A 25,446-nucleotide genomic window follows, 5' to 3' on the forward strand; every position below is an offset into this window, starting at 1 on the left:
ATAACAGATTAAATGATTATTAATACAGTACAATAATAATATAAATCATAATGCAATTTATCTGGCAAGAATAAATATGTGTACTGCATTTTTCTGTTTACTGATGGGTGTTCATTGTGTGTGTGTGTGTGTGTGTGTTAAACATATTATTTCTCACAACGCCACCACTGCTGTTTCACCTTTTTTCTATGTTAATTAGATTTGATATGTGACCTCTCAAACAAAACTAGATAAAAGACCAGAGCAGAGAGAACATAGACTAATTCAAATAATGTATTATATTCTATTGTATCGATCTGTGTTTTTCTAGAAATACCTTCTGGTCCGTAAAATATAGAGAAGCAGTATAAGAGAGAACCTCTGAGAGCCTGAGGCTATTGTTTCAGAGAGCCCAGAAGAACAATTAAACCATCTTTACCAGCGGGCACATCTTCCTAAAGCACATTCCACACCTCCCAAAGTGCAGGTAAAACACAATCACTGGAAAACCTTTGAACTCTCAAAGTGTCCACTTTCATATCACTGAGTTTAAGGTGGGTCCGGGGAGCAGAATGCCTGCAGAACTGAGCCACTTAAATCTATTTTTCTATTTTTGAGTGCATTTTCATTTCTCTTGTGTGTCTTAAATGTGGATTAGCTCTATCATGGCTCTGTACAGTCTCTCTCAACATCAGAGGCGTCATGCCCAATGGGGGCATAAAGGCACGTGCCCCCTCAGATTTGTCCTGTTTTAAAACATTTCAGATGTTCAATGAATTACTAAACTTCATTTTTAAGCCCACGTTTTATCATAATTACTTTCAAAAAGGTCTGTTAGCCTGTATTTTGTAGAGGGGGCACACTGACTGGACCAGGCAAAGAGTACCCTCCCCCTAGTCTCCCTATAAAGTGGTTCCTTCCAATGTGCACCATGGAGCAAAACACATAGCATTCTCAATTTTTAGCTGCCAGTGATGAGCAGAACTCGAAGGAGGTATGATAGGTTCCCAATCTCCCAACCTCATAACTAGCTACCAAGCCATTTCAAGCATTCAATCAAATTAGAGTAGCTTGTCTAACTATCATAGCTGGCATGCCTGCTGGCAAGGTTGCTAGACTTTAGAAAAGCAAGCAATTACTAAATGTATTGAATAAAACACATTCCTTTCAATCTTTTACCCAGATTTTAGCAGAGATGCATAGAAACAGGAGGATACAGACAGCTCAAGAGATATGCTTAGATATGCAGACAAATAATTGATTTAAGTGTAATCTGGCATCTTATGGTAATAGCATGATATTTGTGTATTATTTATGATGCCATGACATGTGCCTGTTTTGATAATGTGTGTTTTCCCATGTACTGTATTGTACTTTAGATATAATATCCTAGGCATGTTAGTGCAGTATATTGAGATGTGTAATTGACAACATTCAGAATAACACCCGCATTAAAATTACAATTGAACAGTCAAAAGGGTAACTCATATAACCTACGCAGAAAAGTATACATCAAATTAGGCATAATGATCGATTATGGCTTTCGATTGCAGGAAAAAGCTATTTCAAGTGTTTGAAAAATGCAAAATGCCCCAGAACCCTTTTTTGGTTCCAGAGGGTTCTGTCTGGAACCAAAAAGGGTTCTTCAAAGGGTTCTCCTACGGGGGCAGCCAAAGAACCATTTTAGGTTCTAGATAGCACTTTTTTTCCCCGAAACGCGTAGGTTTATAAAGAGATCAAAAATAAGTAAGGTCAAATCAACTCGGGGCTATGCATTCTATGGAAAATAATGAACAACATGGAAGCTGTGTTCCACAAGCTCACCTTCCACGGAGTTGCATTATTTTCCAGTGTACGCATAGAGCCCCGAGTTGATTGTCCCTTTTATGCCATGGTAATCATTGTTGGTTTGCTTCCTGTCTTTAAGTTTGGGATGGGTTTTTCTTTTGTTTGCCTCTTCTTGGGCAAATTTAGTAGGTGCTCATTATGGGGGTCTTTCAGGTTCCAGTTGTTGTTACTAGTCGACTTTCAGCGGACACATCCATGAGTGTCTTTCAGAACCCCTCCTAAAACCCCACCTGTTTATTTTTGGTTGATGGTCAGTGACTCTTTGTTACTTCCCCGTTCTGTTTGAGCGACATTTTTGGGGAACGTAACAACTGGTAAAACATTTAATGTGTTTAGTACAGTCCGTTTGTAACGCCACTCACTATTGTAGCTGTATAGTCTGTTGTTGGTCTTGGCCACCTCAATGTTCCGGTTGGCTAGCTAGTACTCACTCATGTGACTGCTAGCACTGTCCTGAAAAAAGTCATGAGTCCCTACAATATTAGTGTTTTTCTTAGTACTGAGAACACTTGGGAGCAGGCAATGTCGAAAAGTAATCTTTAAACATTTCCTTTTCTTAAATGTAGTTTGTAATTGACTAAAACAAGCAGACAAAAATAAAATTGTGTTTAAAAAAGACCAAATATTTGCTGCGAGGCAATAGGGTAATTTAGGTAACCACAGGTTGTTTTCCCCACAAGCGGGCGGGCGGGGCTGCAATGTTCTATCTAATACCGACTGGGTCTATACCATGGCATTGTTGAATACTCGTTTCTAATTGGCTTGAAGGGCATTTTAGAGCATGCATTATTTCCATATATTGCATGGTATATCTGCACGGTAGAATTCAATGGCTATAGTTCATTTTTACATGTTCTATTTTTGAGCTGCTTTTGAAAGCAAAATTCGAATTGAAAACATTACTGGCATTGTTGAATTCAATTTTCATAATAGCAGGCTTGGACTGCTAGTTTGGTTACCAAGGCAACTACTGTAGCTATCTAGTAAACTTGCTAGCTACTTCAGTGGATGTTGAACACATTAAGAATGGCAAATAAACACATTTCCAGTGGCAAATGTGTTAATTTATAGCAAATTAACACATTTCTAGTGGCAAATGTGTTAAGTAATAGCCATGGTATAAAAGGGATAATCAACACGAGGCTCTATACATACTCTGGAAAATAATGCAACTCCGTGGAAGTTTAGTTCCACATCGTTAATTATTTCCCATAGAATGCATAGCCCCTCGTTAATTATCCCTTACTTAATTAGCTACGGAGGAAGATAAATATCCAGAAGATGGGCTAGATCTTATTATAGTATTGCTTATTTACACATTAGAAAACAAACGTTTGATTAAACCACGAGGTGGCCTCTGTTATTTGTGGAAGATGTTGGAACAAAGGAGACCACAGCCCACTCCCGCCCCGGTCTCCACAGGCAATGTTTATGTCGAGGACATCCTTTCAAGCCATTAACTTTGTTGTTTCTGTTCCTGTTTTCTCCAATATTCCCTTGTTTCCTAGCTATGAATACCTTCACAAATACTTTTTTTGTTGGACACAATGCCGGGGATAATTAGGGAGCATTGTGCATGACAATGGAAGACAGAGTGCAAACTCTGGGAGGGAATAAGCTAATTTCATGTGGGAAAGGATGGGTTGTGCTCTGCAGTGTTAGACAAAAAGAGTGAGCGAGATGGTGACAGAGAGAGGGCAGCAGAGTAAGGCTCAGAATGAACTTTCATTCGTCTCCAGCGATGGCTTGATACTGATTGAGGCAGGCAGCATCATTAGAATATGATACAGGCCCAGCATGAGGTCCTCACTAAACATACACAACTCTCTCAGTGATTTCTCCTAATATATCCGGCCCAAAACAAGCTTCCCAATATCATTTATTATTTTCAAAGGAAGTCAGCGGAAACTCGAGCATGGATGCCAGATGAGAGAATTCCAACTCGACAGCTCTGAATATTTGAGTCTCCAGATTCTCCATGCAACATTTAGCATCCCTGTGTTTGAAGACACCTAAATGAATCAGAAGATATGTATTAATTAACACTCAACTGACTTGCTCCACCTATTGGTGACTTGTTAAATGTCACACAGTACTGCACTGAGGACACTAAACTGATTAAAACCAGGGCCCGATTTCCTAATAGCAATGGAAAGGGAATTTAGGTTTATGAGTGTTTTAACAATGCTTCTTTCTTACAACGGCCGAAGATGTAACATGCATTTCCCAAAATGACCCGCAGTAAGAGCAGTCGCTAAGTGCATTTATACTGACAGGATCGAAAGAAAGGGAGCGCAGGTCCTGGATCACCTTCCTTCATTCAAATATTTCCTTAACATTATAATTATTTCACAATACTGATAACGGATCAGCTCCTAGGGAGATATTACCACCTACGCATTTCTTTTAGGGAGATTGCAAAATACAAAATATTAAACACCTTCCTAATATTTAATTCCACAGGTATGCTGCCCATGTTGACTCCGATGCTTCCTACAGTTGTGTCAAGTTGGCTGGATGTCCTTTGGGTGGTGGACCATTCTTGATACGTGATACTCATGAGCATGAAAAACACAGCAGCGTTGCAGTTCTTGACACAAACCGTTGAGCCTGGCACCTACAGTACTGTACTTACCTTACCCTGTTCAAAGGCACTTAAATCTTTTGACTTGCTCATTCACCCGCTGAATGGCACACATACACAATCCATATCTCAAGTGTCTCAAGGCTAGACTAGGTTGAAGATACCACTTAGCGACCTCTACCTAATAATTCTCATCAAAAACAAACATTACCATCACAATAAACAAAAATGTTTCAGAAAGTATATTTGGCATGACAGCCAATGTTTATTATTTTTACCATACATAGTTATCCCATAAACCCATCCTCTAATACTACACATTTTCATTTTGTTCTGTGGTTTGGTAACTTCCACTTCTTCAACGGACTCTGGCCAGACTGAAGAAGACGCAGAGTTTAGAAAAATTCAAAGTAAGCGGTGTCTGTCTCGCAATAGAGTCTTCAACCGGAAGGGGGCATTGCATTTTCATTCCGTTGGGGATGGTCCTCATTCAAATGAATGACATCCGGCTCAACGTAACGGAGTGCTTCTGGGTGAATCAGGCATTCGATTACGAGTGTTTTCAAGTGCAATGTTATAACGATGTTTTGGGGAAACAGCTCTGAGATTTAACAATGCTACTACAAAGGTTCTAAAGGTTAATTTAGCTTTAAGATGCTTTTGGGAAACCGGGCCCAAATTGGGATGATTGCTTTCGACAATATCAACTTCAATTTGAGTGTGCACATTTCTAAATCAACTTCAATTTGAGCATAGAAATGTATTACATTGAGGTGTGCAGGGTTGCCAATGGAACAAATATGTTTCTTACAATGTTTGTGGTGGCAACTCATGCCTACTTTGAAACATCTTCTTAACCTAAAGCTGTTTTCCCTGAAAATAAGGGAGAGCTGTGTTCTTTCTTATCAATTTCTAAGCTTAAAGTGTATTTCTAAGATGGAGCTGACAGACATGGCAGCTTTGCTTCTAGCTCCTAAGCAACTTGGCAGTATTTTTTTTTGTCTGTGTTATATCTTACATTATTAGCCCAATTTCTTTTGTGTTATTACATACAGCCGGACAGAACTTTTGGATATCAGAGCGGTGGTAACTCACCAGCATTACGACCAGGAATACGACTTTCCCGAATTGGATCCTTTGTTCATACCCCCCAGGGCAATTTAACTTATTCCAGAGGTTGCTCCAAAACAAAGCCGGCAGAGAAGAGGTATTCGGAGTGAACTTCTAGCCCGACTCAGGAGGCGTACACACCATCCCCCGCTTCCGAGTATATTACTCGATAATGTTCAGTCTCTGAATAATAAAGTAGACGAGCTCAGGGCGAGGATCTTCTTCTAGAGAGACATCAGGGATTGTAACAATCTGTTTCACGGAAACATGGCTCTCTCTGGATATACTGTCCCCGTCCATACAGCCAGTTGGGTTGTCAGTACATCGCACAGACAGGAATAAAGAACTCTCTGAGAAGAAGAAAGTGTATGTTTCATGATGAACTACTCATTGTGTGATTGTGATAACATATAGAAACTCAAGTCCTTTTGTTCACCCAACCTAGAATACCTCACAATCAAATGCTGACCTTATTACCTCCCAAGAGAATTCTCTTCGGTTATAGTCACAGGCGTGTATATTCCCCCTCAAGCCGATACACGACGGCCCTCAAAGAACTACACTGGACTTTATGCAAACTGGAAACCACATATCCTGAGGGTGCATTTATTGTAGTTGGGGATTTTAAGAAAGCAAATTTAAGGAAAATGCTACTGAAGTTCTACCATCACATTGAATGTAGTACTCGCTCTGGAAAAACATTGGACCACTGCTACTCAAATTTTCGAAAAGCCTACAAGGCCCTCCCCTTGGCAAATTTGATCACGACTCCATTTTGCTCCTCCCTTCCTATAGGCAGAAACTCAAACAGGAAGTATCCGTGCTAAGGTGTATTCAATGCTGGTCTGACCAATCGGAATCCATGCTTCAAGATTGTTTTGATCACGCGGACTGGGATATGTTCCGGGTAGCTTCTGAGAATAACATTGATGAATACACGCATATGGTGGCTGAGTTCATCCATCAGGAAGTGTACAGGAGATGTTGTACCCACTGTGACTATTAAAACCTACCCAAGATGGTGGCTGAAACTGAAAGCGCAAACCACCTCATTTAACCCTGGCAAGGGGACTGGGAATATGGCTGAATAAAAACAGTGTAGTTATTCCCTCCACTATACAATCAAACAGGCAGAAAGTCAGTACAGAGACAAAGTGGAGTTACAATTCAACGGCTCATACACGAGACATATAGTACCAGTCAAAAGTTTGGACACACCTACTCATTCAAGGGTTTTTCTTTATTTTGACTATTTCTACATTGTAGGATAAAAGTAAAGACATCAACACTATGCAATAAAACATATGGATTCATGTAGTAGCCCAAACATTGTTAAACAGATCAAAATATATTTTAGATTCTTCAAAGTAGCCACTCTTTGCCTTGATGACAGCTTCGCAGACTCTTGGCATTCTCTCAACCAGATTCATGAGGTAGTCACCTGGAATGCATTTCAATTAACAGGTGTGCCTTGATAAAATATATTTTGTGGAATTTTTTCCTTCTTAATGGGTTTGAGCCAATCAGTTGTGTTGTGAAAAGGTATGGTGGCCGACGTGAGTAAGACATTCAAGCATGTTAACCCTCGCAAGGCATCCCTAGTCACATCCTCAGAGCATGCAGATAAGCTGGTTGGAGTGTTTGCGGACATATTCAATCTCTCCCTATCCCAGTCTGCTGTCCTCACATGCTTCAAGATGTCCACCATTGTTTCCTGTACCCAAGATAGCAAAGGTAATGGAACTGAATGACTATCGCCCCGTAGCACTCAATTCTGTCATCATGAAGTGCTTTGAGAGACTAGTCAAGGATCATATCACCTCACCTGACACCCTAGACCCACTTCAATTTGCTTACCGCCCCAATAGATCCACAAACGATGCAATCACCATCGCACTGTACACTGCCCTATTCCATCTGGACAAGAGGGAATACCTATGTAAGAATGCTGTTCATTGACTATAGCTCAGCAGTCAACACCATACTACCCTCCAAGCTCCTCATTAAGCTCAGGGCCCTGGTTCTGAACCCCGCCCTGTGCAACTGGGTCCTGGACTTCGTGATGGGCTGCCCCTATGTGATGAAGGTAGGAAACAAAACCTCCACTTCGCTGATCCTAAACACAGGGGCCCCACAAGGGTGTGTGCTCAGCCTCCTCCTGTACTCCCTGTTCACACACGACTGCGTGGCCACACACGCCTCCAACTCAATCACCAAGTTTGCAGATGACACAACAGTAGGCTTGATTACCACCAATGACGGGACCGCCTACTTGGAGGAGGTAAGGGCCCTGGGAGAGCGGTGCCAGGGAAATAACCTCTCACTCGACGTCAAACAAAACAAAGGAGCTGATAGTGGGCCTCAGGAAATAGCAGAGGGAGCACACCCCTATCCACATCGACGGGTCCACAGTGGAGAAGGTGGAAAGCTTCAAATTCCTCGGCGTACACATCACTGACGATCTGAAATGGTCCACCCACACAGCCAGTGTGGTGAAGAAGGCGCAACAGCGCCTCTTCAACTTCAGGAGGCTGAAGAAATTTGGCTTGGTCCCTAAAACCTTCAAACTTTAACAGATGCATAATTGAGAGCATAATGTCGGGCTGTATCACCGCCTAGTACGGCAACTGCATCACTCGCAACCGCTGGGCTCTGGGAAGGTGGTGCGGTCTGTCCATCACCGGGGGCAAACTACCTGCCTTCCAGGACACATACAGCACCCAATGTCACAGGAAGGCCAAAAAGATAATCAAGGACATCAACCACCCGAGCCTTTTCACCCAGCTATCATCCAGAAGGCGAAGTCAGTACAGGTGCATTAAAGCTGGGACTGAGAGACTGAAAAACAGCTTCTATCTCAAGGCCATCAGACTGTTAAATAGATATCACTATCCGGCTTCCACCCGGTTACTCAACCTTGCACATTAGAGGCTGCTGCATTATATACATATACATGGAATCACTGCCCACTTTAATAATGGAACACTAGTCACTTTAATAATGTTTATATACTGCTTTACTCATCTCATATGTATATACTGTATTCTATTCTACAGTATTTTAGTAATTTCCACTCCGACAATGCTCAATCTAATATTTATATATTTCTTAATTCCATTATTTTACTTTTAGATTTGTGTATACTGCTGTGAATTGTTAGATACTACTGCACTGTTGGAGCTAGGAACACAAGCATTTTGCTATACCCGCAATAACCTCTGCTAAATATGTGTATGTGACCAATTAAATTTGATTTGATTTATGTGTGAGAGCAGAGCCATACTCTGACATTGATTGCTCTGCCTGTAGCCTTTCTCAGTGGCTGAGTGAGTTAGTCCCATGTCTACTGGTATTGATTTAAACTAAACCTTCTTCTCTGTTCCTCCTTGATCTAGTCTAGACAAAGTGTATGTCTTGTGTTCTTTTTGGTTGTTTTAGTCTTTCCCTTTAAAGTCAAATCTGCATTTGCTTGTTTTTTCCCCATCGCCTCCATGAAAGTACTTTTGAAACTTTTTTCAAGCGTGAAAATAAAATTGGTATGAAAAAGATGAATGCATTAGAGATTTGCAGGGGGTTACTAAGACATAAATGCAAAGGACGTACAAAATGTAAAGTCGCCAAATCTATGATCTGTGTATATGTACATAATATTCAATAAACTGCCGTGATCAGCATAACCGTATAACAGACTTAGAATTTGGGTCTCGACATGTCAACACAAGGCCTTTTCAGAATCGAATCATGGGTATATTAGTCAAATTATTAAAGATTATTAAAGATTGCACCTCTCATGATGCTCTGCGGTGTGTTATTATGAGATGGGATTAAATTCAGTCACTCATTAGCAAAAACACTCCCTGACAAGCCAAAGTGCATTCCCCTGTGAGCTGCTTCAGTATTTCCACTATCGCTTTGAGCCCTGAGTGTTGGTTTTATACGTGTTCAAGATTCTGGAACAGCTGCCAATTGGACAAATACACTTTTCAAACTACTGTGCCAAGCTGTACTGCGCTAGCCTGGTTACGTAATCCACCATCATTTCTGAAGCCAATCTGTAAAGGACAATGTGAAAAGAAAATATCCAAGTCAGCAAGGTACAGCTCAGATTGGCCCGGTAATGTAAAAAGAGTATAAAAGTATGGGAAGGCATCAGTTGCAGAGAGGGGAGTGGATGCTCTGGGTCTATTCCTATTTGGGTGAGCTGTTGTAACTTCTCAAGGTTTCTGCTCTGTTCTACGTTGAACTGTGATGTTATGCATTTCATAGACTTCTGTTATGTCTACACCCTAAAACAATGTGTTCCGGAACTGTTTCGTGTATAAATAACTTGTGTAAACAACATGATTGCTTTATCACCTCCCACTATATGAGGTAACCATTTCCTCTTTGAGCTCCTTCCATAAATGAGATTAGAGGGATCTACCTTGCAGCTGTTGTATTAAAGATTCACTATCATACTTTAAATTAGTCTCTGCCTAACCTTTAGATCGAGCTTTCCACAACATTCGGTGCTGTGACACGGAAGTGGCCCGTTTCGCTCGACTTGGACCCAGACATCCATCTGGCCACAACTAAAAAAAGATAAGAGACCTTATTCAAACATCTCCCAGGGGCTGTCTGTTTTCCAGCCGAGCCTTAACAGTGAAAGATCGCCTGTCCTCCTCATCCACAACATTTAGGGGTTCAATTTGGCAGAACTATTTCCCTATAATAATGAATCTGGCTGAATACCATTGACCAATGGGAGCACAGGGGTGTCTCCAATAGTAGGGATTGGTTTTCCTACAATCACGTGAATACTGTTGGATCAGTATATAAATAGGGATTGGTTTCTCTACACTTGCAGGTGAATACTGTTGCGTCAGTATATACTGTATATACAATCGATTTGTACACAGAGGGTTAAGGAGGTGAGAAGGATTGATTATGTCTAATGAAGTTGGTCAAATATACAGTTTTTAACATTATTAGCTGGGATTGGATAGCCTACAAGAAAGTAAACAGTCGAATTATCTATCTGTAGGAATTGGTTGGCCTACAATTGAATATATATATATATATCGTTTTGACTATAAGGTAGTAGGAATTGGTTTGCCTGCATGAGCGGAGAAAGCGGAAGGTAATTACAGAAATCTGACTAATAGTTTGGTTGGTAATAGGACAGGTTGAGTATAGAGAGGAAGGGATAGACCAGTGGTCGGATAGAATTGTGTCTGTTAAGAGACGTAGTTGGATAAAGAAAGATCGAATTGTATGTGTGTATATGTGTATGGGTTACTAGGTGTGTGTGGGTTACTAGATGTGTATGGGTTACTAGAGATTTGGTGTAATAATACAAGAGTAAGAAGACAATTAGAAATCATGGGAGATAAACCCTCCAAAATCAGCAGTGAAAGTGCTGATCCGGGCGAATGTAAAAAAAAAACAACTTGTGCACCCACACGTAGACGTACGTAAGTGGGGTAGACGTTCTCAGAGACGTTCAGAGTGGTCCCCTTACGGATCATTTGATAAAGATAAGGTTGAAAGCACTGCATGACTGTCTAAAAAGGTTTGGGAATAAAAGTCTCAGACAAAGATTGGCATAGCTTCCGCCGAAAAATATAATCGTCAAGATATCAGAACCTTCGTCAAGAATTTAAATACATTAAATCACTGGAACACTTTCAATTACAATGTCCCTATGATTTTCCTCATCCTCTTTCAGCATATGGAGATGATGATGATGATGATTTGGCCTGTTTAGGTGCTATAAATATAAATATAATATGTACACGTTGATAATTACAAAGTGATTCATCAATAGCTCTTATTCTGATTCGGACAGGCGAGATGGAGAGAGACAGGGCGCTGCCACTGTCGGGTGAGCTACTCACCAATAGTGCATGAGTGGTGTGATAAAATCCTGTCTCTAGTCTATTTGACTTTTCCTTCATGGGATAAAATGATTTCCTTATGAGTTGTCAAGGGTTGTAATTCAAATGTTATTTGTTATTCTGAGGAGTTTATTTTTTTTTAAAATCCTTCTGAAGAAATGTAGTGGGGCAGTAAAGCAAAGCTATTCCTACACATTCCTATGCCCTCATAGAAATGTCATCCTGCAGGTGGTTTCTGAAACTAATTCAATGTTTGTAAGAATCCATTGAGCTCCCTGGTTAGGGAGGGTTTCCTCCCAGGGTTGAGAGAGAAAGGCCTGTTGTGTACTCCAGCCAACAACAAGCTACTCTAATCAGTGGTTGATTACTGTAACCAATTATATCAATTTCCTACTCTGTTGGCTACATATGGGGAGGGTTTTACGATTCGTCACCGACACTGTTGGGTTACCTTGGAAGCATGTATCACAGTGTGAGTCATGTGTCCAAAAAGTGAATGGTCAGTGTATGCAGAAAATGTACTACCTGCACCGATTTGCCAAGAACACAATGCAGGAGGACGAGTACCCACTTCCTTGTCTTGACTACCAGTCCCCTGGGGCCCATTAGTAAAATATGCAAATTGATTTGGCAAGGCCTATGAGAACCCCAGCATCCCCTCCATGTGCTCTCCCAGATCTGCATCTGTTGGAAGACACTATGATGAAGTACTGTATAGCTCTCTGACTAACTGTATCCGAGCTGTTCACTCACAGGTCTCTGATGCCCAGACTCCCCCAGATGACCGTCCCCATCACGATCTCCAGTCTGGAGATTGGGTAATGGTCAGGAGGCACAACAGAGGTAAAGAACCCTTAAAACACAGGTGGAACGGACCACATCAGATCGCCCTCACCACCCCAACAGCGGTAAAGTGCTTAGGAAAAGACACCTGGATCCACGCCTCCCACTGCAAGCAAGTAGCAGAGCAGGAAGAAGATGTTACTCCTGCAACAAAGGAGGGGCACTCTGCTCATCCTGGGACTCGTAGCTATTGTGTCTGTGGGCATCCTCTGGGTGGAAGCAGACTTCGAGGCAGGTGAAAGTGCTAGTAACCTCTCCCCGACCTCTCCGCTCCAAGGCCCGGCTTCCACAGGGTGGAGCCAAGAAGAGTACATATGAAACCTGCCTGGACTCTGATGACCCCACAGACCTGAAGAGGGAAAAAAAGAGGACATGAACATGATGGGGTTTCCCCCAGGTCAAACACTTTCTTACATTTAGCTAGTAATGTCTCTGTACTACAGAATGTATCAGATTGTTAGGTTTGTGGATTGTTACTAGACAGTGCTGAGACTATGCCATTACGAGCTATACCCCTCGGTGCTTATCAAATATTGATGTGGACCAAAGCAGGTAACCAAAGCAGGTAACCATGCTTGATTGGGTGGAGGATGAGGTGTTTTATACGAGAAGATTTTAATAAACACACCTCTCTGCCCAAGCAACCCATCACCCTTGTCTACTCTCCCCCAGGTTATGTGTTATATAGCAAATGGAACTGGTCTCCAGTTGGGGGAAAGTCATTGTAAGTATAACCTTTCTGTCTACAATAACATAACCCTGCCCTTCCTGTTGAGAAATGGAACATTCCACCCTAACATGTCATTAGGAATACATTAAAAACTTAAGAATGTCAGTGTGTATGCTAAACGTATACTACCGTTCAAAAATTTGGGGAAGAAATTTGGGGAAGAAATGTCCTTGTTTTTGAAAGAAAATCACATTTTCTGTCCAATAAAATAACAACAAATTGATCAAAAATACAGTGTAGACATTGTTAATGTTGTAAATTACTATTGTAGCTGGAAACGGCAGATTTTGTATGGAATATCTACATAGGCGTAAAGAGGCTCATTATCAGCAACCATCACTCCTGTGTTCCAATGGTACGTTGTGTTAGCTAATCCAAGTGTATCATTTTAAAAGGCTAATTGATCATTAGAAAACCCTTTTGCAATTATGTTAGCACAGCTGAAAACCGTTGTCCTGATTAAAGAAGCAATAAAACTGACCTTCTTTAGACTTGAGTATCTGGAGCATCAGCATTTGTGGGTTTGATTACAGGCTCAAAATGGCCAGAAACAAAGACCTTTCTTCTGAAACTCGTCAGTCTATTCTTGTTCTGAAAAAAGAAAGCTATTCCATGCGAGAAATTTCCAAGAAACTGAAGATCTCATAGAACGATGTGTACTACTCCCTTCACAGAACAGTGCAAACTGGCCCTAACCAGAATAGAAAGGGGAGTGGGAGGCCCCAGCGCACAACTGAGCAAAAGGACATGTACATTAGAGTGTCTAGTTTGAGAAACAGACGCCTCAATAGTCCTCAAATGGCAGCTTCAATAAATAGTACCCGCAAAACACCAGTCTCAACGTCAACAGTGAAGAGGCGACTCCGGGATGCTGGCCTTCTAGGCAGAGTTGCAAAGAAAAAGCTATATTTCAGACTGGCCAATAAAAATAAAAGATTAAGATAGGCAAAAAACACACACTGGACAGAGGAAGATTGGAAAAAAGTGTTATGGACAGACAAATCTAAGTTTAAGGTGTTCGGATCACAAAGAAGAACATTCGTGAGACGCAGAAAAAAATGAAAAGATGCTGGAGGTGTGCTTGTCGCCATCTGTCAATCATGGTGGAGGCAATATGATGGTCTGGGGGTGCTTTGGTGGTGGTAAAATGAAAGATTTGTAGAGGGTAAAAGGGATCTTGAAGAAAGAAGGCTATCACTCCATTTTGGAACACCATGCTATACCCCGTGGACGGCGCTTAATTGGAGCCAATTTCCTCCAAACTTTTGAACTTTTGAATGTCAGTGTATGTCCTCAGTAAGTGGAACTATGTATATGTGGGGGGAACGCCTCCTATTATCTGCCTAAAAATTGGTCAGGATCATGCTATGCTAACTATGTTGTTCCTGCTGTGCGTACTATCCCAACACCCACAAATCACCCTTTCTCCAACTTGTATAGGAGGACCATTGCATCTTGTCCTGCAATTTTTTTTTTTTTTCTCTGCATTAATCCCTAATTATGTCTTGACAGTTGCACTTGATTCCATTAGAGAACTAGCAAATAATGGGCAATGCTACTGCTATTGAATAATTTACTGCTGAACTTGTGGCTATGCGTACTATGGTCTTACAGAGCAGATTGGCTTTGGATATTCTCCTAGCATCTAAGGGAGGCACCTGTACGGTAGCTGGTTAAGAATGCTGTACTTATATTCCAGAGTCCTCTATGGGTTTTGCTGAGTCATTTGCCACTATCAGACAGATGGTTGATACTGTGGCAAAGCGAGATAACGAGTGGGGTTGGGTTCTGTTTGCATATGTGAAAGCTAGCCTTTGGGAACATTGGAACTCTTGTGTTGCAATGTCTCCTGGTACTGGTTGGATTCCTTCTGCTATTGTTCTCTGTTCTCATGCCTGACGACCTTGGTGAGGAGATTGTGTGAAAAGAGCAGTATCCCCTCCCCACCAGATGGTCATGACCACAGAACTCAGCTTAAAATGACCTGACGGATCTGGCCACTGTTTCATCCTTTCACCCAGATTGCCCTATCAGAGATGATAGTACCTACTGTCATCGAAATGACCCCGATCCCTATGAACCTCCCTTTTCCCCAGATTATTATTATTAAGTTACCGTTCAGGAGTTCCATTCAGACTACCCCTTTTAGTGTCAAATGAAAATGTCCTTTTTCCAGAACGTTTTAAGTTCTGTCTGACAGCTCAGATATATTGTGTATGGTGATGATTATGGTTTTCATGGCATCAAAGGGGGAATTGTGGTGGCAGAATTGGGGTGAGCTGTTGAAACGTCTTAAGGTTTATGCTCTGTTCTGATGTTAGGCATTTCATAGACTCCTGTTATGTCTGCACCCTAACACAAGACCATTGTGTTCTGGAACTGTTGCTGTATAAAATAACTGTTCCTGAGATTTATTTTATCTCCTAAACAGGACAAACACTTCAAAACCTTGATTCTTATTATTTATTTTTATTTGTTACTTTTTTTTGCTATTTATGAATGTGCGTTTCTCTGGGCTAGTAGTAAAGGCCTAATTCAATATTTTATCAAATCATTTTGAAATATATATATTTTTTTAACCTAAAAGGGTCCTAAAATAAAATAGCTATGATCCCCCTTAGACTTTAAATAGTCTCTGCCATATCTTCGGATCGAGTTTTTCACAACACAATACTGAGTCCCCTTAGTGAGGACACTGATATCTGACTGCTACAGCAGCTTCCTCCTCATGTCCTTCAAACACTAGCTCCCTATGGTCCCTCTCTGATACACAAACCAGTACCTCTGATACACACACCAGTCCTTCAAGCACAGAACGTCTTCTTTCACATCCCTTCTGATTAAGGAATATCGATACATCTAAGAAATTGATAGTACCATCCATCTTATTAGCAAAATTGTATCCAGGTCTCTCTTGAAAAAGCAATTTTCATCTCAACGATACCGACGTGGCTAATTAAAGGTTAAATAAATGTATTATATATATATTATTCCATCCCATCGTTTGCTCACTGTAATATATGTGCCTCTGCTCTCTACTGTTTGATGACACATGGCGTCTGATCTGAATGGAGACATCACTACAGTATAGACCTAGTAAATCCAATTCTTCTATTCCCCACATCTGATGCATTAGATATCGGCTCAGTCAGCAGACAGGACACAACGAAGAGCGGTTCCGTACTTCACTGTCATTCTCCACTCAGCTCAGCAGCTGCCAAGCAACCAGGCGGCATACAGTACACTACAAACCATGGAATGCAAGACCACCAACACCAGGAGCATCTGGGACCAAGCTACATAAACACACCTTTAGATCTGTAGGAATGCTGTGATGTAGATGGGTGTAGAGGTGTCTGATTGGCCCACGTCTTTCACCTGTCACCTACTGACAGCGCCTGGTATTGTTGAAGATTTGTGAAAATGTGCCTGTATGTGAGTACGTAGTGTCTGTTAGTATGTTATATGCTTGTCTTCGTGTGTAAAGCATGAAGTGTGTGTGCTGCCATAATCAGGCATAAAGAGTATTTCTTTGTAGTACAACGTAGTAGCCTACATCAGGCAATTATGAGTCTACCTACTTTAACTACAGGCAAAATAAACTAAATCTAATGCAAATTGATGCAAGCTTTTCCTAGCTGATATAGGAAACTTGGCAACTGCTCAGAATGAAAACTGGTTCAGATGTGTGTGCATGAACCTGACACCAGAGGTTGCCTGGGGCAACATTAGGTATAAATAACTAAGGTCAGACAAGAATTTTTTTTATTTTCCTCCTAGGCAATGAGATAATTAGATGTCAAGCTGCATTATGGGTAATTAATATGGAAAAGTGTTATTAGATATGAAACAAACCAACACCATAACAACATGTTAATTGTTATACTTCCAACTGTTGCAATGGATGAGACTAACATGGATAGCAAGTTTGACTGAATCAAAGTAAAACTGAATTAAAAAGTAATTAAGAGTGAACGTAATTATTAACTAATATACTGTAGTCACAAAAAAGGGTCGTTTTCAACAAGGTTGATATAGTTTGTGTATAATGGGGGATCTTTTTTCTGCTAACATTGCTCTCAATACCGTGGTCGGCCTTGAACTTTCATGGCTTCAATGAGAGGGGGCAGTCGTTCTCCCATGCTATATACAGGCCATGTGACACAACATGACACCGACACAGTACACCTCAGACTTGCTATAGGGTTACTGTCATGCTGTCAACAGGACAAGCCAAGTGGTCAGCCAACAAACATAGAGACACCCCATGTCACGATTTACGAGTGAAAAGGGAACTTTTACAATTCCGTTCCATAGTGGATTGGTGTACCAGGGATGTTAGTATGATGTGACTTTCTTTTGGTATTCCACAAGCCTATACCTCTGACCTCAAAAAGAAACAGAGGCTAGGCTAATCGCAAAGGCTCATTTCATTACAATACCCCCGCGCATACTCCCTTACACGCCCTAATTTATCTGACACTTCAAAAAGAGGCTGCTTGTTTGACCCAGACCCTTTGCTCTGCGCCAGGTCTTAGGTTAGGATAATAGACCAAGATTTGCTTTCACTTGAATTATATTTTTGGTTTTTGAGAGACTTGGACGCTGTGTGACATCTTAATCGCTACGCACGCACACACAATTATCATATGACGGAGTGGGAAGTACTGTAAGTGTGTCAGATCTTCTCAGTCACTGGTTGGTTGGTTTAAAAGTTCATTGGAAAGAGGATGGGGATGGCTAAGAGGCTTGGCGTTTGATCTGCACCCTTAAAAGGTCCTCTCATCTTTGATATCCTCAGACACTTCTGGGTCACTGGTATATTATGGATAAAAATTAACTACAGCCCTACGAAAAATGAACATTAACTCTAAAAGGGACAGCATTACCAGCTACATGGATATTTGGGCAGTCAAAAAACTGTATTAACAATCTGTCAAGTTATTCAACACTTAACCCAATCTGTGGGCCAAACATGGTTGAACACGGATGTTCCATTATTGGCTGTTTACTGTTAGCATGCTTCCATAGATATTTGGTTTTGAGTACAATGTCACAAGCTCTTTAAGGTCAAACCAGGTCAAGCACTAGGCCATGTGAGGCTGACTTTTTTTTTGTTGAGCCAAGACTTCCTTCAGGCGAAGAGGAGGCACAAACTCAGGATACAGCTATTTCTTTACGATAACAGTGGAACAGTGGTCTTCTTGTGTTGTGAACAATCATCGACAAGGACTCCAGCATGTAGCACAGTTTACTACCTGATAGAAAACAGCACGGATAGCACTTAATCCAATGGAGCCACCACAGATCCTCATCCTACGCTTTGCATGCGCGCTGGTTTGGAGTTGTTGACTGGGGTAACCATAGTTACCAAAAATAATACAAGTTTAGAACAGGAATACATGCAATGCACAATATAATAATAATAATTTAAACAATGCGCCTAATAGGAAACAGCACAGCTAGCACATAGCAATGCAGCCGCCACAGATAATCATCCTACTCTCTGCACACGCTGTAGAAAAGACCTGACCCCCCCCAGACACATTGAATAACCAGCATTAGCTGAAATTATATTCAACGAAATGCACCGCAAAAGAAACACCACATCTCATGTATAATAATCCGCCAATGTTAATAACAAAATTGATATAACTTGTGCATTCCGATCTGCAATGAGGAGTATAAAAATCACTTTTGATGTACATTGCTTTGCAACCATTAACTTCCCGCTGGTTTGACGCTTGTTGACTGAGATGATTCTAACTCAAACACCGCCCCTCGTAAGCAAGCCACACAAACCAGCCAGTAAGAATCTATATTGAGTAGGTGGAGGCAAGACTAAACAAAAACAAACAAAAAACGTTGGCTGACAATAGAGTGGCAAGGGGAATCACCAATAAAAACTCTGTTACACTAGTAATATTGCAGTAAAATTACCGTTTGATTATTTTCCAATTATACTCCTCAGGTGTCCTGTCACAAACACTTAGCTCCCCTGCCTCTGTAGAGTATATGAATCAGAAGCAGCCAGCAGCCACTGAGCCCACTCTGTGTAATTAACCAGATATGTTGTGACACACCTCCTTCCACAGGTGTGTGTGTGTGTGTCCAACCCTGGATATTCTGTGACACACACTCCTTCTTCCACAAGTGGATTACATTTAGAGCTGCTGTGAATGTTTTTTTTACTGAGCTTGAAAACCAAAGCAGAGATCTAGCTATTGAACCCCTTGACTCACAAGTCTCTTGTGACTCACAAGTCTCTGCTAGATATACTAGTGAACCCAGGGTGGATGCCCCTTCAAATGTTAATGGCTATTTGTTTCAAGCAGTGAACAGTGAACAGTATAAAGTGCATAGACACAATTTCTTATCTGAACACAGGAACATGTGAAGCTGCTCACTTTACGTATGAATCCCATTGCATACCTAGCATCAAACACACCATAATAAGAATCATTCCTGCCTTTCACTGGAGCTGTCGAAACACCTCTTAATCTATCCTTCCTTCATCACTCCCCAGTGGACCAGTGATGACAGAGGAGAAAAGGGCAAATTAATAGGCCTCTGTTGCGACACCATTTCACTGCTGGGTGTACTGAGCCCCCTTTCAATTACTTGGGGTTCAGCGGATTCTCTATTTAAATTTGGCAAATGGAACGTTATTGTTTAAAATAAATGTCAACTTGCAGATTCGGAGTCCTCCGCTTAATAAAACCACATTACCTATTTCAGAACTCATTATGATGTAAATTGAAACCCTTGGGAAGGTCGTTTTCAATATAGAAAAATAATACAATGAAACAACAACAAAAAACGATCGCACAGAGAAAGAACAAAAAGAGTTACAAAAAAAAAACAGTTTAGAAACAAAAGAGTTTTCTACAATGTATTTCCTGTCATTTGTGGAGCGGCAGTGTTACAGCCTGCAGTGGGATGCTGGAGGAAAATGGAGCTACTTACTGTACAGAGAGGCCGAGAGGTGCTTTGTGACAATGAAGTGACAGGGAAAAAACTATTATGAGTCAGAGGCTGTCACAGTTTCTCTTCCATTAGTGTGTGTGTTTGTGTGTGCCTGTATGTGTGTGCCTGTATGTCACAGTGTCATACCATTAGCAGGAGGTAAGGCTAGATGAAAACGAACTCCGCTGTCACGAGGCAATGTTTCTCTCAGGAGACCACAACCTTTAAATTAAGTCAACTTCCCGATCTGCAATACACTCCTCTGACAGTGAATAATTTGCAGTTTATTAGCAGCTCGATCTGAGCCGAACAGGAAGAAAGAACACTATACAAATGTCTGTGTGTGTCTTTCAGAACCAGATTAATGGCCATAACACCGACAGTAACACCTTTAAAAAGACACATAAATCTCTGTAGATGGACGGTGTCAGAATAAAGCTTTTAACCTAAACTTTACTTCCTACAATCAATACAACATACATTGACATTCTGATTGTTGTACATGTACGTTCTTTTCGAATGTTCCTGCTGTAATAATTATATGCCTGTTGTTACAAACAGTAAGACAAGCAGAGGGGATAGAGAGAAAGAGGGACGGGGGGCATTGCGTTAGGGGTTGTGGCAGTCAGAGATTTCTGAATTGGCCTGGACAACAAACCACCTGATGAAAATGTGTTTCCCTCTTCATCTCTGCAAAACATTTTTGGGGAAGAACTGCCTCCCTGGCTAAGACCTGCAAACAGTAGCCTAGCGTAATAAGGCAGACAAAGCATGAACTAGAGTGTGAAATATGGACTGTCCCTCATTTCACAGATCCCCTCCCCTCATTTCACCTATCCCCTCCCCTCATGTCACTGATCCCCTCCTCTTATGTCACCGATCCCCTCCCCTCATTTCACCGATCCCCTCCCCTCTTTTAACCTATCCAGCCCTATAATTTCACCGATCCCTTCACCTCATTTCACAGATTCTCTTCCATCAATTCACCAATGCCCTCCCCATCATTTCACCAATCCCCTCCCCATCATTTCACCGATCCCTTCACCTCATTTCACTGATCCCCTCGCCTCATTTCACCGATCCCCTCGCCTCATTTCACCGATGTAATAAATGTATCACTAGCCACTTTAAACAATGCCACTTTATATAATGTTTACATACCCTACATTACTAATCTATATGTATATACTGTACTCTATACCATCTACCGTTCGGCCATCACTCATTCATATATTTTTATGTACATATTCTTATTCATTCCTTTACACTTGTAAAGGTAGTTGTTGTGAAATTGTTAGGTTAGATTACTTGTTAGATATTACTGTATAGTCGGAACTAGAAGCACAAGCATTTCGCTACACTCGCATTAACATCTGCTAACAATGTGTATGTGACAAATAAAATTTGATTTGATTTGATCCCCTCACCTCATTTCACCAATCCCCTCACCTCATTTCACCGATCCCCTAATTTCACCAATCGGCTCGCCTCATTTCACCGATCCCCTCGTCTCATTTCACCGAACCCCTCGCCTCATTTCACCGAACCCCTCCTCTCATTTCACCAATCATTTCAAATCAAATCAAACTTTATTTGTTACATATGCTGAATACAACAAGTGTAGACTTTACTGTGAAATGCTTACTACAAGCCCTTAACCAACAATGCAATTCAAGAAGAGAAGAAAGATTTACCAAGTAGACTAAAATAAAGTAATAATAAAAAGTAACACAATAAGCTTACTGGATGGCAGTAAGCTTGGCCCCAGTGATGTACTGGGCCGCTCGCACTACCCTCTGTAGCGCCTTATGGTCAGATGCCGAGCAGTTGCCATACCAGGTTATGATGCAACCGGTCGGGATACCCTCGATGGTGCAGCTGTAGAACCTTTTGAGGATCTGGGGACCCATGCCATTTCCACTCATTTCACCGATCCAATCCTCTCATTTCACCTATCCACTCCCCTCATTTCACCTATCCACTCCCCTCATTTCACCTGTCCACTCCCCTCATTTCAACTATCCACTCCCCTCATTTCAACTATCCACTCCCCTCATTTCAACTATCCACTCCCCTCATTTCAACTATCCACTCCCCTCATTTCAACTATCCACTCCCCTCATTTCAACTATCCACTCCCCTCATTTCAACTATCCACTCCCCTCATTTCAACTATCCACTCCCCTCATTTCAACTATCCACTCCCCTCATTTCAACTATCCACTCCCCTCATTTCAACTATCCACTCCCCTCATTTCACCTGTCCACTCCCCTCATTTCACCTATCCGCTCCCCTCATTTCACCTATCCACTCCCCTCATTTCAACGATCCACCCCTGTAATTTCCCCAATCCCCTTGCGTCATTTCACCGATCCCCTCCCCTCCCCTGATTACACAGATCCCTCTTTTCACTGATCCTTTCCCCTCATTTCACCGATCCCTTCATTTCACCGATCCCCTCATTTCACCAATACCCTAATTTCACTGATCTCCTCGCCTCATTTCACCGATCCTCTCCCCTCATTTCACCGATGCCTCAACTCATTTTACTGATCCCCTTCCCTCATTTTACCAATCCCCTCCCCTCATTTCACCTATCCACCCGCGTCATTTTCCGAATCCCCTCCCCTGATCTTACTGATCCTTTCCCCTCATTTCACAAATCCCCTCCCCTCATTTAACCAATCCTCTCCCCTCATTTCACCGATCCCTTGCCCTCATTTCACCGATCCCTTCCCCTCATTTCACCGATCCCCTCCCCTCATGTCACCGATCCCCTCCCCTCATGTCACCGATCCCCTCCCCTCATTTCACCGATCCACTCCCCTCATTTCACCTATTCCCTCCCCTCATTTCACCGATCCCTTTTACTAATTTCACCAATCCCCTCCCCTCATGTCACAATACCCTAATTTCATCAATCCCCTCATGTCTCCAATCCCCTCGCCTCACGTCACCGATCCCCTCGCCTCACGTCACCGATCCCCTCGCCTCACGTCACCGATCCCCTCGCCTCATGTCACCGATCCCCTCGCCTCATGTCACCAATCCCCTCGCCTCATGTCACCAATCCCCTCGCCTCATTTCACTTATCCATCCCGTCATTTCACCTATCCTTTTTCCTCATTTCACAGATCCCCTAATTTCAGCAATCTCCTCCCCTCAATTCACCGATCCTCTCCTCTCATTTCACCAATCCTCTCCCTTCATTTCACCGATCCCCTCGCCTCATTTCACCAAACCCCTCCTCTCATTTCACCAATCCCCTCCTCTCATTTCACCGATCCCATCCCCTCATTTCACCTATCCACCCCCGTTATTTCACCGATCCCCTCCCCTCATTTCACCGATCCCCTCCCCTCATTTCACTGATCCCTTCCCCTCATTTCACCGATCCCCACCCCTCATTTCTGTGTTGTATTTTAGAACAAAGCATGATGGAACCATACATTTTCTTGGATTTCTCTGCAAAGCAGTTGTCCCAAGCCAGGCCAGGGCCCTCAATTTCTAAAGGGAAAGAGGTCGAGCCAAGCCCACAATCCAATCTCAACACTTGGCCAATCTACACATAATATCGGCCTACCCAGTGACTCATCCACTCACAACAAGCTGCCGTCCGATCCAAGAGAAACACATCTTGTTTCTAAACCCATTTGTATGACCTGATCATCTTCCGGTCAGTCACAGCAGATTGTTTCCCCAGAACTCATTCCACCCAATGGACCTTCCTGACCTCCCTTCCTCTCCAGCCACCACTGTATCCTGGGACTCCCCAACCCCCCACTACCACCCAGTAACAGCTGCATGTGTACTCACCCTAAGACAATGAACGTTATTCTGTCCATGTTGTGAGCTATGTAGCAAGTTGACTTGGATTCAGTTTTGCGTCCTGTTTGCTTGATGTGGTGGGGATTGTTGTAGATGTGGCCCATCTGCCGCTGGTCTCTGGCACACACAACCTGCACACTGCTCCAGCCCTGGCACATGTAGAGGGGAGATCAGGGTAGATGGAAGCATACATCAACAACTGATGGAACGATTCAGAAAGTTACACACGTCATACATGACATAACAAAAAGAACATACATAAAAAGCACGAGACAACAAATCTCAGAACTCCACAGTTTGCTGAGGAATCACAGATCAGATATCCACAGTTAGAAGAATTCTGATTGATTTCCAAAGCATACAAGGTAAACACATACTGTATAAAGTGAAATGAGGCGAGGGGATCGGTAAAACGAGGGGAGGGGATCGGTGAAATGAGGGAAGGGGATTGGTGCAGTGATTTTTAAACACAAATTCAAACACAAAGACCAGGGAGATTTTCCAATGCCTCGCAAAGAAGGGCACCTATTGGTAGATGGGTAAACATAAAAAAGCAGACATTGAATATCCCTTTGAGGATGGGGAAGTTATTAATTACACTTTGCATGGTGTATCAATACACCCAGTCACTACAAAGATAGAGGTGTCCTTCCTAACTCAGTTGATGGAGAGGAAAGAAATCACTCAGGGATTTCACCATGAGGCCATTGGTGACTTTAAAACAGTTAGAGTTTAATGGCTGTGATAGGATCAACAAACTTGTAGTTACTCCACAATACTAACGTAATTGACAGAGTGAAAAGAAGGAAGCCTATACAAAATAAAACATATTCCAAAACATGCCTGTTTGCAACAAGGCACAAAAGCAATACTGCAAAAAAAATGTGGCAAAGCAATTAACTTTTTGTCCTGAATACAAAGTATTATGTTTGGGACAAGTCCAATACAACACATTACTGAGTACCTCTCTCCATATTTCCAAGCATGGTGGTGGCTGCATAATGTTATGGGTATGCTTGTAATCGTTAAGGACTGGGGAGTTTTTCAGGATAAAAAAAAAACATAATGTTGCTAAGCACAGGCAAAATCCTAAAGGAAAACCTGGTTCAGTCTGCTTTCCATCAAACACTGGGAGATTAATTCACCTTTCAGCAGGACAATAACCTAAAACACAAGGCCAAATCTACACTGGAGTTGCTTACCAAGAGGAAAGTGAATGTTCCTGAGTGGCCAAGTTACAGTTTTGACTTAAATCTACTTTTAAAAAACTATGGCAAGACCTGAAAATGGTTGTCTAGCAATGATCAACAACCAGTTTGCCATAGATTAAAAAATACTTTTTTTTTTTTTAAAGAAGAAGAATGTTCAAATGTTGCACAATCCATGTGTGGAAAGCTTTCAGAGACTTACACAGAAAGACTCTTATAGACAGCTATAAGGCAGCTGTAATCACTGCCAAAGATGCTTCTACAAAGTATTGACTCAGGGGTGTGAATACTTATCTAAATTATATATTTCTGTATTTAATTTAATACATTTATTAAAACATGTTTTCACTTTGTCGTTATGGGGTATTGTGTGTAGATCGATGAGAGAAACAAATATATGTAATCCGTTTTGAATTCAGGCTGTAACACAACAAAATGTGAAGTAAGTGATGACTACTTTCTGAAGGCACTGC

General features: G+C 41.8%; 1 long non-coding RNA gene across 1 annotated transcript; it reads right to left on the minus strand.

Annotated features, from left to right (window-relative positions):
* Nucleotides 1-6,742: 6,742 nt before the first annotated feature.
* On the minus strand, nucleotides 6,743-23,918 carry LOC129843663 (uncharacterized). The gene is made up of 2 exons (XR_008757870.1): nucleotides 23,754-23,918; nucleotides 6,743-12,589 (listed from the first exon to the last, which is right to left on the minus strand). It is a non-coding gene; the product is annotated as an uncharacterized LOC129843663 (long non-coding RNA).
* Nucleotides 23,919-25,446: the final 1,528 nt, after the last annotated feature.

Source organism: Salvelinus fontinalis, chromosome 3 (genome assembly GCF_029448725.1).
Source record: "Salvelinus fontinalis isolate EN_2023a chromosome 3, ASM2944872v1, whole genome shotgun sequence".
In the NCBI taxonomy this organism is placed as follows: Eukaryota; Metazoa; Chordata; class Actinopteri; order Salmoniformes; family Salmonidae; genus Salvelinus; species Salvelinus fontinalis.